Here is a 17,106-nt window from a genome sequence, read left to right as displayed (position 1 = left end):
AAGTGGTATTTGGAACCAACCGGAGCTACGAGTCTTGAAACGGAATTATGTCGACTCCAGCAGCTCCGGAATGTAGAATTTGGTCTAGGAGTGTTTACGAAATAAGATTTAGAGTTGTAACGAAGATTTGAGGTCTTAAGTTGAAAATTTGAGAAAATTAAGGCCAAGGTTTGACTTTGGTCAATTTTTGGAGTTTTGATGCTCGAAATGGAATTTCGATGACTCCGTTGGTTTTGGGGGATGATTTTAGGTCTAGGAGTGACATTGGTTGAATTTTTAGAGATTCTGAGCTCGTTTCGGTATTTTGAAGCTTTAGTTAGTTTAGTTGCAACTTTTCGAGTTTCGGATCAAGGAGACCTCAAATTCGAATTTCGATAGTTTCATTGAGTTCGGAACGTTGAAATTAGTATGGTAGCATGTAAAGTTTGTGTGCTCGGGATTCCGAACGAATTCCGAGGGTCTATTTCGGACTTGATCTTAATGAGGAGTTGTATTTTAGCTGCTGCCTGGTGTCTGGGTCATTTGTTCTTTCCGATCGTGTAGGCCTAGTTGTGATCGTGAAGGGTTGGTTCAGTCATTCATCGCGATCGCGTGACTTCTCCACGATCACGATGGTCAATTAATGAGTTGACCAAATTTCTTCTTCGCGATCGCCGTGAGGGGATTCGCGATCGCGTAGGGCAATACCTGGGCAGACCTAAATTTTCTCAAAAGTCGGGATTTATCCATTTCCACCATTTTTGAACCCTATAAGCTCGGTAGAGGCGATTTTAAAGGGGTTGTTCAGGTTCTTAGTGTGGGTAAGTGACGTTGACTTCAATCTTTCAATACCCAGTAATTATTATATGATTTTTACTTCGAATTCATGATTATTATTTTTTGAATTCATGATTTTTTTATTTTTTTTTAATTTAAATTTTCCTTATTATATATAAAAGTGACAATACAAGTACAAAGAGGGAGACATGAAAGCCTTACCTCCAAATCTAAGTAGGGTGATAAGCCGGCTAACCTATTAAGGTCGGCTAACTTATCCCTGATACAAAAAGGTGCTATCTAGGTACTAGAAAAGCGGTAAGCCTATGAGAGGACTCCTCTCGGTACAATGCGACTAAGAAGAGCGTAACTGAGTGAGAAAGCATGGTGCTGCTGATTTGGATATGTAGAAAGTATACCTCATTGATGAAACTTAAGTCGGCTAACTTTTTCAGGGTCGCTCGACTAACGTTTCGAGGTTTCCGTTCGAGCTACAACTTCTTGGACTCTAAAGGTGCTGGTTCAAGAAATCCAAGATCAGCTGTAAATCCAGTACAAGGCTCAAGGTAACAGGACATCTGTACCAAGAGACACACAACAGTGAACAAATTTGAAAACTAGTTTCTTTTTTTATGGCTGTTGTGTGTGGCTCCAAGTATTGGATGTTGTGTTGCTGGTCTGGATTCTTGTTGTTGTTGTTGTGGCTTGTTGGTGGGTGGTCCATCAACCTGTATTCAAAAGAAGGCCCAAAGAGTTGTTGTTGAGTTAAACATCCAGCTGCACCAAAAGGCAAACATGAACCATCCGCTGTAGCCTCTTTTTCAGGCTGTAACAACATGGAATCTGTGGTTGGAAGAAACAGCTCCCCTTGTTGTTCTTAGAATCTGCACAGAGAAACAACCATAGGCCATTCCACATGTTGGCCCAAGAGATGCCAAGATGCAGATCAGCCCTGTAGTTTGGATTGCATTTCTGAAGCTGTTGTTGTTGGAAGTTGTTGTTGAGAATTGTTGTATGTTGTAGGTCTGAGGTATGAAAGTGCAAGGCTGCACTTGTTGCATCTCAGCTAATTTGCTGCAGGTGTTGTTGTTGTAGTTGTTGTTGCACATTGGAGGAGTTCCAAGGTCAGCTGTTGTAATTCCACTACAAAACTCCAAGCTTCTGTAGTTCTGCCTCCCAGGTATCCCTTGTTGTTGCTGTAGTTCTGCACAGGTTGAAGTTCTTGTTCTTGGAAGATGCAGCTGTGAGGAAGAACAAAACCAAAAACTGGAGTAGTTGTTGTGGGGTTGCTGCTGTAGATTCTTGGTGAGCAGCTCCAACTTGTTCTGCTGGAGTTCCATGTTGTTGCCTTCTATTTGCCAAGGTGTTGTGAAGAGCTCCCCAGTTGTTGTTGCACCTACACAAAAACAATCAAACGAAGACAAGCAACCAAACAAACACAAAAACCAGGAGGGGCTTCCAATTCTGCACAATCCTTTTGTAGGAATCTTGGTGAAGCTATTTGATTTGGTGGTTGTATCTGTGATGTTCTCTATGTAGTTGTTGTTAACAAAGTAGTAGGCCTTCCCAAGGTTTGCCCAAAGGTGGCTGAAACCTGCAGCTGCACAACAAACTACACTCATTGAAAGCAAAACAAGGGAGACTCTCCCTTTTACATTGATCCTAACAAGTATCTTCAAAGGGGCTATAACTATCAAAAATAGAGACAGTCAAGTTGAAGAGACAGTTTTACATTGATCCTAACAAGTATCCTCTTCAGCTTGTCTAACAGCTTCCTCATACTCTTTAACTTTAGCATAGATATCACCAAACTGATTCCTAGACCAGTTACTAAGAGTAGTAGCAAGCCTCTTCATCTTTTGGTGAAAGATCCACATAGGATTACCCTCAATGGACCTGCTCCAGCAGTTCTTAACAAGTTCCATAAAGGAAGGATGTTCAGGCCAACAGTTAAGAAACTTGAAATATTTGATGGGGTTTTGAAGTTGATCTACCATTTCCAAAAGTAAAGGGCAGTGATCAGAACCAACTGAGGGGAGATGAGTGATGGATGTGAGGGGCATGATTTCCAGCCATTTATCATTAACCATTCCCCTATCAAGTCTCTTCCATACTCTGGACATGATGCCCCTTTGGTTGCACCAAGTGTACTTCTGTCCTGTAAACCCAAGGTCTTGCAAGCCACTAGCCTCTATAATACTAATGAACTCAAGGCTCATTCTCATATTATACATGACCCCTCCAAGTTTTTCTTCAGGGTCAGTAATAACATTGAAATCACCTAAAGTACACCATGGAAGAGAGGTAGTGGATTGCTGCAGCATGCTATCCCATAGAGGCCTTCTGAGATGATCCTTACACTTGGCATATACAAAGGTGGTAGTAAACTGATTGGGACTCATAACATGATTGATATCACAAGTGATCAATTGTTCCTCATTCTCCAAGATGGTGCAATCCACATCTTTTGTCCAGAAGATCCAAATATTACCATTTAGATTGTGAATGGCATAGTCCATATTGAGATGGTTTCTGAAATAGTGCAACTGAGTGTTATCAGAGAGGTTCCAGAATAGCAATAATAGAGATGTGATGAATGTTCTTGAGGAGCTTAATTCTTTCCATGGCTCCTTGGGTATTAATACCCCTCACATTCCAGCTGAGGATTCTGATCATTTATAGGATTTGGAGAGGATCTTGGTACTTGGCCTGCCAGTGGGGGCAGATATAGTAGAGCTTTTGGATTTAGTGCTAAATCTGGTCCTATGTATCCCTCTAGGAGATAGGCCCTGTGAGCTAGTCACTTGTTGAATCTCTTCCTCATAAACATTATCAGAAGAGGGACTGAAGATCTTGATTAACTGCTCACTCACACTATCATCATCATCTTGATCTTGCAAAGGCTGGTTATCAAAATCTTCCTCATTTTCAGACTCACACACAACATAGTCATCTGTAAGATCCTGTATGTTGGTGTTGAGAGTGCAGGTGAGCTGAGGTAAATCAGTAACTATCTCAAGAGTGGTTTCAACTGGATGTCTGGGAGATGTGAGAATGCAATGGGCTTGGAGAGGAGTGATATCCATCCCCACCTGATCATCATCTAAAACAAATTGTTGACACCTCTGCTCCCCTTTCTGTAATACCACACTGTCCATTTTGGGAGTTTGACATTTCTCAGCATAGTTCTTTTCTTCAATTTTCTTTTTGATGGCCTCTCTTCTCTTCTTGCTCAGCTTATTCTTCTTAACTGTAGAACCTTTACCACTAGTACTAGCATGAGATCCCAGGTCTTTGGCCATGGCACCTTTGATAGTTTGCATGGTAACTTCATCAGTAGGGATAGTTGCAGGGGTAGAAATGTTTGTTGGAGCCTTGTGAGCAGAGGTAGCAGGAGCTTTAGAGTCACTCCTAGGGTCAGCAGTGTTCTCATGCATAGCATGAGGAAGTACCCCTCCCCTATTAGTTTCCCCATCCTGCATGTTAGTGGGGTTCTCCTGTACACTTCCAGCCTTACCTCCATCAACTACCAGATCAGCAGCAACAACATTAACCTGTGGGGGGTTCAGGGGTATTGGGAGTGATAAGTCAATACCTGAATTCCTTGCAACATTGGTCCTTTGAGCAGTACATGTTAAGACAGTACTTGTGTATACAATGTGGGGGGAAGGGGTTTGTGGGAGAGATAAGTCAATACCTTGTCTTTGAGTTGTAGTGTTTTCCTGCATTGTTGATGAACTCTTCACTATTGAGTTCCTTTGGATGTCTGTATCTCCTGCATCTTGGTTAGTGGGTTGATCTTGCATATCAAGATCAACATAAACATTGGGAGTAGAGATAGGGGGAGAAGTCTTACCTGGACATACTTTGTTCTGCTGCACTGCTACATACTTACCTTTGGCTATTGCTCTTGTAGGTCTGATGTCTTGGTTCAGCTGGACATTGATATGTCCTTTATTCTGTTTTCTTCTTTGGGTTTGCCAACCATTGTCATCCTTCCTAGTCTTAGTGTTTTGTGGCTGTTGTGGGGTAGTGGATGTTGAAGGATTGTTGTGCACCTGTAGGTTGGCAGGTTGTGGTTGGTCTTGATCTTTGTTCTCCCTCCCATTTTGGTTCTTGTTTTTTGTTGCATTTTCAGATTCTCTCCTTTTCTTTTGTTCTTCATCCCTTTTCTTAATGTTACAAACATGCAGTATGTGCCCCTGATGCTTACAATACATGCAGTACTCAGGTACATTCTCATATAGGAGCTCTTGCCACCTCCTTATGGTGGGATCACTTTTGTCATACCCAAGCCATACATGATGGGGTCTTTCCTGGGTAAGGTTGACCTGCACTCTCACCTTAGCAGTGCTTCCTCTAGTCTTCTGGATAGAGGCTGCATCCATGAATAGCACTTTCCCCACAGGAGCAAGGAGGGTAGTCACAAACTCCTTATCAAAGCAATGCCATGGGAGCTCAGGAAGGGCTACCCAGACTGGAACAATGGGAGTTTCCTCCTCTGGCCTAAATGTTGGTGTCCAGGTTTGTGTTCTCATAACTTGACCTTCAATTGTCATCCTCTGCTTGGTCCACACAGTTGTGTAGTCCATTTCATTGTCCAGGTCAATGTACACATGTCTTGCATTGAAGTGGGCAATTTTAACACCTCCTACCAGTTGTGTTTGGAGGATGAAGCTTCTCCTTATTAGCTCCACTTTAGGCATGGTACTACTGAATTTTCCAACAAGAGTATATTTACACCTTTCAGCCAATTTAACCATGAAGTCATCTTTGTCATAGATCACAGCAGGTAAGCCTTGTCTAGTAGTATAAATAGGAGAAGATAATTTAAGAGGGACATCATTTTTTTCCTGGTTTAGTCTTAGCTTGGAGGCAAAGGTTTGTATGACAGTGTATGGGGCTTGGTGAGGGACCTGTTCCTTTCTATTAGGGAACTTGTTCTTTTGAGGATTTGTAGTGGTACACTCTATTAGTTGGGGCTGGTTACTAACAAGTTTAGAGCCATGGTTATTGGGAGCAAGTCTATCAAAGTTGGAAGATATTTTAGGGAGGTTATTTTGAATACTAGTAGGCTTGTGGGTGTGCTGCAAGTTATTGGTATTGTTTTCAGGTTTGTTATTAGACATGGTATTGGTGTGATCAGTGCCCTGCACACAATTATTAACAGCAATACCAGGGAGCACATTTGCTCCACTGGATTTCAACAGGTTAACATCATAGCTTAGTAAATTAGAAGAGTGCCCTGCAGCAATATCCTTACCACTATGATAGTTGTGTTTCTCTAGATTATTTTTTAAAACTTGCATAGAATTACTCTGATGCTCAATGACATTAGAATGTAAGTGAGTTTCATTAGGAGAATAGTTATACTGACCCTGGATATTAGTATCAAAAGAGATAGAGTACTTACCTGGTGCTTCTTGATTTGAATTGCTGATGTGCTTATTCGAGCCTTCTTGTATTTGATCATTGCAATTCCTTGGAGATGTTTGGGATTGAGTGACATTTCCACTACATGGATATTGTTCATGAGCCAAAGTCAGCTCCTCAGATTGTAGAGCCCTGTGACTGTGAGTATCTCCTCCATTTGCACCTTGACGACTTTTTGAATTTGAACTTATGGGAGATGATTCGAGGTCAATGGTTTGCCTGGGAAGCTTCATAACACCCTTGGGAACCTTTTGGAATTGGCCTTCCATCAATTGGTTCGCCGGAGCTCCGGCGATCCCACCATGATTGTCGCCTTGACGACTTTTCAAATTTGATCTAATTGGTGGTGATTCGAGATGTGGTATATAGATAGGAATGTTCTCCACACTGTCAGGAACCTTTGGACATTGGTGTTGCATCGATTGGTTCGCCGGAGCTCCGGCAACACCTTCATGGTCAGTAGTCGAAGTGAAATTCGAAGATGGTGGTTGATATTCGAGCTGATTCTTGGTACCTGGGAGGTGCTCCTTGTCAAGCTAAACATTTTGGCATTGAGTTTGGCCGGATTGGGTTGCCGGAGCTCCGGCGCCGACGTGGTTTTTTTTGCCGGCGATTGCTACGCCGGTGGAAATTGAACTCATGGCTGCTCCTTGACCTGGAGAGCAAAACCCATGAGGTTCGATGTCTCGAAACTCACCGGAACCTGTTCGAATTTCCAGGCGCAACTCCGGCGAGTCTGTGTATTTTGTCTTAGTGAACGCCTGCTCAGTGCTTTTGATTGGAGCTTCGATTTGGTCCAATTTTTGGACTGTGTGTACTCCAAACGATAATGAATCATAATCTCCAGCTCTAGTTACTCGAATCAAACCTTTACTTTGCAATGCTATGATTTTGTGAGTAGTTTGCAGTTCCTCCTCAGAACGATGAACACTGATCGCATCAATTTTTGGTAGATTGGAGGAGCTGTGTTTGGAGTCTCGGGATGTGGTAACTTGCGTTACGTTCGTATCGACAGGTTCTACAATCCTATCTTTCGAACGAAATGTTTCGACCTTGGGAGGTGGGTCCCCCCCTCATTTCCGTATCTATGACTTAAATTCGTTCGAAAGATAGGATTGTAGAACGAATTTATCATCATCTTGATCTTGCAAAGGCTGGTTATCAAAATCTTCCTCATTTTCAGACTCACACACAACATAGTCATCTGTAAGATCCTGTATGTTGGTGTTGAGAGTGCAGGTGAGCTGAGGTAAATCAGTAACTATCTCAGGAGTGGTTTCAACTGGATGTCTGGGAGATGTGAGAATGCAATGGGCTTGGAGAGGAGTGATATCCATCCCCACCTGATCATCATCTAAAACAAATTGTTGACACCTCTGCTCCCCTTTCTGTAATACCACACTGTCCATTTTGGGAGTTTGACATTTCTCAGCATAGTTCTTTTCTTCAATTTTCTTTTTGATGGCCTCTTTTCTCTTCTTGCTCAGCTTATTCTTCTTAACTGTAGAACCTTTACCACTAGTACTAGCATGAGATCCCAGGTCTTTGGCCATGGCACCTTTGATAGTTTGCATGGTAACTTCATCAGTAGGGATAGTTGCAGGGGTAGAAATGTTTGTTGGAGCCTTGTGAGCAGAGGTAGCAGGAGCTTTAGAGTCACTCCTAGGGTCAGCAGTGTTCTCATGCATAGCATGAGGAAGTACCCCTCCCCTATTAGTTTCCCCATCCTGCATGTTAGTGGGGTTCTCCTGTACACTTCCAGCCTTACCTCCATCAACTACCAGATCAGCAGCAACAACATTAACCTGTGGGGGGTTCAGGGGTATTGGGAGTGATAAGTCAATACCTGAATTCCTTGCAACATTGGTCCTTTGAGCAGTACATGTTAAGATAGTACTTGTGTATACAATGTGGGGGGTATTGGGAGTGATAAGTCAATACCTGAATTCCTTGCAACATTGGTCCTTTGAGCAGTACATGTTAAGACAGTACTTGTGTATACAATGTGGGGGGAAGGGGTTTGTGGGAGAGATAAGTCAATACCTTGTCTTTGAGTTGTAGTGTTTTCCTGCATTGTTGATGAACTCTTCACTATTGAGTTCCTTTGGATGTCTGTATCTCCTGCATCTTGGTTAGTGGGTTGATCTTGCATATCAAGATCAACATAAACATTGGGAGTAGAGATAGGGGGAGAAGTCTTACCTGGACATACTTTGTTCTGCTGCACTGCTACATACTTACCTTTGGCTATTGCTCTTGTAGGTCTGATGTCTTGGTTCAGCTGGACATTGATATGTCCTTTATTCTGTTTTCTTCTTTGGGTTTGCCAACCATTGTCATCCTTCCTAGTCTTAGTGTTTTGTGGCTGTTGTGGGGTAGTGGATGTTGAAGGATTGTTGTGCACCTGTAGGTTGGCAGGTTGTGGTTGGTCTTGATCTTTGTTCTCCCTCCCATTTTGGTTCTTGTTTTTTGTTGCATTTTCAGATTCTCTCCTTTTCTTTTGTTCTTCATCCCTTTTCTTAATGTTACAAACATGCAGTATGTGCCCCTGATGCTTACAATACATGCAGTACTCAGGTACATTCTCATATAGGAGCTCTTGCCACCTCCCTATGGTGGGATCACTGTTGTCATACCCAAGCCATACATGATGGGGTCTTTCCTGGGTAAGGGACCAATGTTGCAAGGAATTCAGGTATTGACTTATCACTCCCAATACCCCTGAACCCCCCACAGGTTAATGTTGTTGCTGCTGATCTGGTAGTTGATGGAGGTAAGGCTGGAAGTGTACAGGAGAACCCCACTAACATGCAGGATGGGGAAACTAATAGGGGAGGGGTACTTCCTCATGCTATGCATGAGAACACTGCTGACCCTAGGAGTGACTCTAAAGCTCCTGCTACCTCTGCTCACAAGGCTCCAACAAACATTTCTACCCCTGCAACTATCCCTACTGATGAAGTTACCATGCAAACTATCAAAGGTGCCATGGCCAAAGACCTGGGATCTCATGCTAGTACTAGTGGTAAAGGTTCTACAGTTAAGAAGAATAAGCTGAGCAAGAAGAGAAAAGAGGCCATCAAAAAGAAAATTGAAGAAAAGAACTATGCTGAGAAATGTCAAACTCCCAAAATGGACAGTGTGGTATTACAGAAAGGGGAGCAGAGGTGTCAACAATTTGTTTTAGATGATGATCAGGTGGGGATGGATATCACTCCTCTCCAAGCCCATTGCATTCTCACATCTCCCAGACATCCAGTTGAAACCACTCCTGAGATAGTTACTGATTTACCTCAGCTCACCTGCACTCTCAACACCAACATACAGGGTCTTACAGATGACTATGTTGTGTGTGAGTCTGAAAATGAGGAAGATTTTGATAACCAGCCTTTGCAAGATCAAGATGATGATGAATTTAAGTCATAGATACGGAAATGAGGGGGGGACCCACCTCCCAAGGTCGAAACATTTCGTTCGAAAGATAGGATTGTAGAACCTGTCGATACGAACGTAACGCAAGTTACCACATCCCGAGACTCCAAACACAGCTCCTCCAATCTACCAAAAATTGATGCGATCAGTGTTCATCGTTCTGAGGAGGAACTGCAAACTACTCACAAAATCATAGCATTGCAAAGTAAAGGTTTGATTCGAGTAACTAGAGCTGGAGATTATGATTCATTATCGTTTGGACTACACACAGTCCAAAAATTGGACCAAATCGAAGCTCCAATCAAAAGCACTGAGCAGGCGTTCACTAAGACAAAATACACAGACTCGCCGGAGTTGCGCCTGGAAATTCGAACAGGTTCCGGTGAGTTTCGAGACATCGAACCTCATGGGTTTTGCTCTCCAGGTCAAGGAGCAGCCATGAGTTCAATTTCCACCGGCGTAGCAATCGCCGGCAAAAAAAACCACGTCGGCGCCGGAGCTCCGGCAACCCAATCCGGCCAAACTCAATGCCAAAATGTTCAGCTTGACAAGGAGCACCTCCCAGGTACCAAGAATCAGCTCGAATATCAACCACCATCTTCGAATTTCACTTCGACTACTGACCATGAAGGTGTTGCCGGAGCTCCGGCGAACCAATCGATGCAACACCAATGTCCAAAGGTTCCTGACAGTGTGGAGAACATTCCTATCTATATACCACATCTCGAATCACCACCAATTAGATCAAATTTGAAAAGTCGTCAAGGCGACAATCATGGTGGGATCGCCGGAGCTCCGGCGAACCAATTGATGGAAGGCCAATTCCAAAAGGTTCCCAAGGGTGTTATGAAGCTTCCCAGGCAAACCATTGACCTCGAATCATCTCCCATAAGTTCAAATTCAAAAAGTCGTCAAGGTGCAAATGGAGGAGATACTCACAGTCACAGGGCTCTACAATCTGAGGAGCTGACTTTGGCTCATGAACAATATCCATGTAGTGGAAATGTCACTCAATCCCAAACATCTCCAAGGAATTGCAATGATCAAATACAAGAAGGCTCGAATAAGCACATCAGCAATTCAAATCAAGAAGCACCAGGTAAGTACTCTATCTCTTTTGATACTAATATCCAGGGTCAGTATAACTATTCTCCTAATGAAACTCACTTACATTCTAATGTCATTGAGCATCAGAGTAATTCTATGCAAGTTTTAAAAAATAATCTAGAGAAACACAACTATCATAGTGGTAAGGATATTGCTGCAGGGCACTCTTCTAATTTACTAAGCTATGATGTTAACCTGTTGAAATCCAGTGGAGCAAATGTGCTCCCTGGTATTGCTGTTAATAATTGTGTGCAGGGCACTGATCACACCAATACCATGTCTAATAACAAACCTGAAAACAATACCAATAACTTGCAGCACACCCACAAGCCTACTAGTATTCAAAATAACCTCCCTAAAATATCTTCCAACTTTGATAGACTTGCTCCCAATAACCATGGCTCTAAACTTGTTAGTAACCAGCCCCAACTAATAGAGTGTACCACTACAAATCCTCAAAAGAACAAGTTCCCTAATAGAAAGGAACAGGTCCCTCACCAAGCCCCATACACTGTCATACAAACCTTTGCCTCCAAGCTAAGACTAAACCAGGAAAAAAATGATGTCCCTCTTAAATTATCTTCTCCTATTTATACTACTAGACAAGGCTTACCTGCTGTGATCTATGACAAAGATGACTTCATGGTTAAATTGGCTGAAAGGTGTAAATATACTCTTGTTGGAAAATTCAGTAGTACCATGCCTAAAGTGGAGCTAATAAGGAGAAGCTTCATCCTCCAAACACAACTGGTAGGAGGTGTTAAAATTGCCCACTTCAATGCAAGACATGTGTACATTGACCTGGACAATGAAATGGACTACACAACTGTGTGGACCAAGCAGAGGATGACAATTGAAGGTCAAGTTATGAGAACACAAACCTGGACACCAACATTTAGGCCAGAGGAGGAAACTCCCATTGTTCCAGTCTGGGTAGCCCTTCCTGAGCTCCCATGGCATTGCTTTGATAAGGAGTTTGTGACTACCCTCCTTGCTCCTGTGGGGAAAGTGCTATTCATGGATGCAGCCTCTATCCAGAAGACTAGAGGAAGCACTGCTAAGGTGAGAGTGCAGGTCAACCTTACCCAGGAAAGACCCCATCATGTATGGCTTGGGTATGACAAAAGTGATCCCACCATAAGGAGGTGGCAAGAGCTCCTATATGAGAATGTACCTGAGTACTGCATGTATTGTAAGCATCAGGGGCACATACTGCATGTTTGTAACATTAAGAAAAGGGATGAAGAACAAAAGAAAAGGAGAGAATCTGAAAATGCAACAAAAAACAAGAACCAAAATGGGAGGGAGAACAAAGATCAAGACCAACCACAACCTGCCAACCTACAGGTGCACAACAATCCTTCAACATCCACTACCCCACAACAGCCACAAAACACTAAGACTAGGAAGGATGACAATGGTTGGCAAACCCAAAGAAGAAAACAGAATAAAGGACATATCAATGTCCAGCTGAACCAAGACATCAGACCTACAAGAGCAATAGCCAAAGGTAAGTATGTAGCAGTGCAGCAGAACAAAGTATGTCCAGGTAAGACTTCTCCCCCTATCTCTACTCCCAATGTTTATGTTGATCTTGATATGCAAGATCAACCCACTAACCAAGATGCAGGAGATACAGACATCCAAAGGAACTCAATAGTGAAGAGTTCATCAACAATGCAGGAAAACACTACAACTCAAAGACAAGGTATTGACTTATCTCTCCCACAAACCCCTTCCCCCCACATTGTATACACAAGTACTGTCTTAACATGTACTGCTCAAAGGACCAATGTTGCAAGGAATTCAGGTATTGACTTATCACTCCCAATACCCCTGAACCCCCCATAGGTTAATGTTGTTGCTGCTGATCTGGTAGTTGATGGAGGTAAGGCTGGAAGTGTACAGGAGAACCCCACTAACATGCAGGATGGGGAAACTAATAGGGGAGGGGTACTTCCTCATGCTATGCATGAGAACACTGCTGACCCTAGGAGTGACTCTAAAGCTCCTGCTACCTCTGCTCACAAGGCTCCAACAAACATTTCTACCCCTGCAACTATCCCTACTGATGAAGTTACCATGCAAACTATCAAAAGTGCCATGGCCAAAGACCTGGGATCTCATGCTAGTACTAGTGGTAAAGGTTCTACAGTTAAGAAGAATAAGCTGAGCAAGAAGAGAAAAGAGGCCATCAAAAAGAAAATTGAAGAAAAGAACTATGCTGAGAAATGTCAAACTCCCAAAATGGACAGTGTGGTATTACAGAAAGGGGAGCAGAGGTGTCAACAATTTGTTTTAGATGATGATCAGGTGGGGATGGATATCACTCCTCTCCAAGCCCATTGCATTCTCACATCTCCCAGACATCCAGTTGAAACCACTCCTGAGATAGTTACTGATTTACCTCAGCTCACCTGCACTCTCAACACCAACATACAGGATCTTACAGATGACTATGTTGTGTGTGAGTCTGAAAATGAGGAAGATTTTGATAACCAGCCTTTGCAAGATCAAGATGATGATGATAGTGTGAGTGAGCAGTTATTCAAGATCTTCAGTCCCTCTTCTGATAATGTTTATGAGGAAGAGATTCAACAAGTGACTAGCTCACAGGGCCTATCTCCTAGAGGGATACATAGGACCAGATTTAGCACTAAATCCAAAAGCTCTACTATATCTGCCCCCACTGGCAGGCCAAGTACCAAGATCCTCTCCAAATCCTATAAATGATCAGAATCCTCAGCTGGAATGTGAGGGGTATTAATACCCAAGGAGCCATGGAAAGAATTAAGCTCCTCAAGAACATTCATCACATCTCTATTATTGCTATTCTGGAACCTTTCTCTGATAACACTCAGTTGCACTATTTCAGAAACCATCTCAATATAGACTATGCCATTCACAATCTAAATGGTAATATTTGGATCTTCTGGACAAAAGATGTGGATTGCACCATCTTGGAGAATGAGGAACAATTGATCACTTGTGATATCAATCATGTTATGAGTCCCAATCAGTTTACTACCACCTTTGTATATGCCAAGTGTAAGGATCATCTCAGAAGGCCTCTATGGGATAGCATGCTGCAGCAATCCACTACCTCTCTTCCATGGTGTACTTTAGGTGATTTCAATGTTATTACTGACCCTGAAGAAAAACTTGGAGGGGTCATGTATAATATGAGAAAGAGCCTTGAGTTTATTAGTATTATAGAAAATAGTGGCTTGCAAGACCTTGGGTTTACAGGACAGAAGTACACTTGGTGCAACCAAAGGGGCATCATGTCCAGAGTATGGAAGAGACTTGATAGGGGAATGGTTAATGATAAATGGCTGGAAACCATGCCCCTCACATCCATCACTCATCTCCCCTCAGTTGGTTCTGATCACTGCCCTTTACTTTTGGAAATGGTAGATCAGCTTCAAAACCCCATCAAATATTTCAAGTTTCTTAACTGTTGGCCTGAACATCCTTCCTTTATGGAACTTGTTAAGAACTGCTGGAGCAGGTCCATTGAGGGTAATCCTATGTGGATCTTTCACCAAAAGATGAAGAGGCTTGCTACTACTCTTAGTAACTGGTCTAGGAATCAGTTAGGTGATATCTATGCTAAAGTTAGAGAGTATGAGGAAGTTGTTAGACAAGCTGAAGAGGATCTGATGATAACATTATCTTTGCTTCTAGAAGGAAGCAGACCTTGACTCTCATCATGGAGACTTTAGATGCTTATGAAAAGGTCTCTGGACAACTGATCAACAAGCATAAAAGCCACTTCATGATTCCTTCCAATGCTTTTTAAGTCTACTGTGTTGAGGATCAAGAAGATTACAGGTTTCACTCAAAAGAGCAGCCACATTACTTACCTGCGATGCCCAATCTATATTGGAAGGCAGAGAATTATCTACTACTCTGACCTTATTGCAAAGGTAGTAAATAAGATCACAAGATGGAAGGCAAAGATTCTGAGCTATGGGGGTAGACCTATTCTTGTCAAACATGTCATCCAAGCCATGCCTATACACCTGCTTGCAGCCAGCACCCCCCCCCCTCTACTACCATCAAGCAAATCCAGAGTATTACTGCTAACTTCTTTTGGGGGTGGAAAAATGACAAAAGGAAGTACCACTGGTCTTCATGGAAGAACCTGAGCTTCCCTTATGATGAGGCAGGCATAGGGGTTAGGCATAGGGGTTAGACAAATTGCTGATGTAGCTAAGTCTTTTCAGTACAAGCAATGGTGGACTCTTAGAACCAAGAACACCTTATGGGGTGACTTCCTTAAAGCCAAGTACTGTCAGAGGGCTAATATCATCACCAAGAAATGGGATATTGGCCAGTCCCTAACTTGGAAACACCTGATGCACAACAAGCCTCACATTAAGACTCATATCCAATGGCAAATCCTGTCTGGTTTAAGTCTCTTTTGGTAGGACAACTGGTTGGGGGTTGGACCTCTAGCACACTTCACCACTAACAGTTGCAGGTTCAATAACACTCAGATTTCTGCCTTTATGATCAATGGTCAATGGAATGTGGATCTTGTCATACAAAAGGCCCCTCCCCAACTTGTGTCTACCATTTTGGCAACCTACATCAACTACCAACCTCTTCAGCAAGATCAACCCAGCTGGAAGCACACAAGCTCTGGGGAGTTCAGTTGTTCTACTGCATGGGAGCTCATCAGTGCTAAAAGGCCCAAGACTAAGCTCAACTCTTGTACCTGGCACAATCTCATTCCCTTCAAATGCTCTTTCCTGGTCTGGAGAGCCCTTAGAGGGAAGTTGCCCACCAATGAGAACCTGACCAAATTTGGTCACACTCCCTCTAAGTGTTACTGCTGCCATAGACCTGGCCAAGACACCATTGATCACATCTTTGTTGCAGGATCCTTTGCTACCAACATTTGGAGAGTGTTTTCTGATTCTTTGGGTATCACCAAGGAGTACACACCACTCAGAACTCTGTTGATGAGGTGGTGGAACTCTAAATACAAGAATCAGGCCCACAAGCTAATTTTGCAGGCTACCCCTATCTCCATTTGTTGGAACCTTTGGAAAAATAGATGTGCCTCCAAATATGGTGGGAAACATTCTAATCTTGCTAGAGTCAAGTTCTCTATCTATAAAGACATCCACAACTTGTTCAACACTGCTTTCCCTTATATTAATTGGCCAACCAGCTGGAAGGAACTGGTCCTTTGGGTGGATCAGTGTATCCAAATCACTCCTGTGAAATGGATAAAACCAACTGGGCACATGGTGAAATTAAATACTGATGGCAGTGCTCTTGATAACCCAGGCAACATTGGTGGAGGAGGCATCCTTAGAAATTCTTATGGTGATCTCATTTTTGCCTTTGCTGTCCCCTTAGGTGCAGGTACTAATAATCAAGCTGAGATTAAAGCAGCAATCTTTGGCCTCTCTTGGTGCCTTCACCTTGGTTACTATCAAGTAGAACTAGAGGTGGATTCTGAACTTCTCATCAAGTGGATGCAATATCAAGCAAAACCTCCTTGGTCCATCAAAGAGTTGCTGGACAATCTTCACAACATCATCAGTCAATTCCAGGCCTTCCAATGCAACCACACATTTAGGGAGGCCAATTTCCCTGCTGATGCACTGTCCAAGCACAGCCACAAATGCATTTCTCCTGAGCTTTACTTCATCAAACAGGACCTTCCCAAAGAAGCTAAAGCTTATCTAGAGTTGGACAAGCTAGGAATGGCTAGTTTCAGAAGAAAAAGGCTCAAGAGGATCAAGAAGCCTCCTTGATCAATTCCCTGTTGTTCTAACTCTATCTTCAATTTGGGTATTACTATGCATAGTCATAACTACTTTGAAGATTCTATGGTTAGAACCATTGTAAAGGTGAGAGTCTCCCATATTTATTGCTTGCTTAGAATAACCAACTTACCATTAGAGGTAAGGAATAGTATAGATTCTTCTTTCTCTTTCATTTTTCTGACTTTGCAGGTTCCTAGATCTTCAGCTACCCTTCAGCCTGGAGCACCATTGGAGCACTTGCTTTGTTATTTACCATTGCAGGGACATTACAGGGCTGCAACACAAATTCCAACACATGTCACAGCTGCAACATCTACATCTCTGGAGGATGTCCCCCATCAACACTCCAGGACTCCAACACCTCCTAAACCACTGCCACTCCAACAAGCCTCTATGGCAGCAAGCTTTGATGCTCAAACTGTCTCTTCAACTTGGCTGTCTCTATTTTTTATAGTTATAGCCCCTTTGAAGATACTTGTTAGGATCAATGTAAAAGGGAGAGTCTCCCTTGTTTTGCTTTCAATGAGTGTAGTTTGTTGTGCAGCTGCAGGTTTCAGCCACCTTTGGGCAAACCTTGGGAAGGCCTACTACT

At 42.8% G+C, this 17,106-nt stretch overlaps 1 protein-coding gene across 2 annotated transcripts in view; it reads right to left on the bottom strand.

The window, feature by feature from the left end:
- LOC129880689 (pentatricopeptide repeat-containing protein At3g49740) overlaps positions 1 to 17,106 on the bottom strand; it is a 41,879-nt gene that overhangs the window by 7,932 nt on the left and 16,841 nt on the right. Inside the window, exon 3 of one of the 2 annotated variants that reach the window (XM_055954847.1) lies at positions 2,271 to 2,356. The exons of the other annotated variant lie outside the window; for it this stretch is intronic. The gene's annotated coding sequence lies outside the window, so the exon portion shown is untranslated. Of the gene's footprint in view, positions 1 to 2,270; positions 2,357 to 17,106 lie in introns of those variants that run through there. 2 annotated transcript variants of the gene reach the window in all.

The sequence above is a fragment of the Solanum dulcamara genome, chromosome 2 (genome assembly GCF_947179165.1).
Source record: "Solanum dulcamara chromosome 2, daSolDulc1.2, whole genome shotgun sequence".
In the NCBI taxonomy this organism is placed as follows: Eukaryota; Viridiplantae; Streptophyta; class Magnoliopsida; order Solanales; family Solanaceae; genus Solanum; species Solanum dulcamara.
The sequence above is the reverse complement of the archived record's forward strand: the minus strand, read 5'-3'. Positions and strand labels throughout refer to the sequence as shown.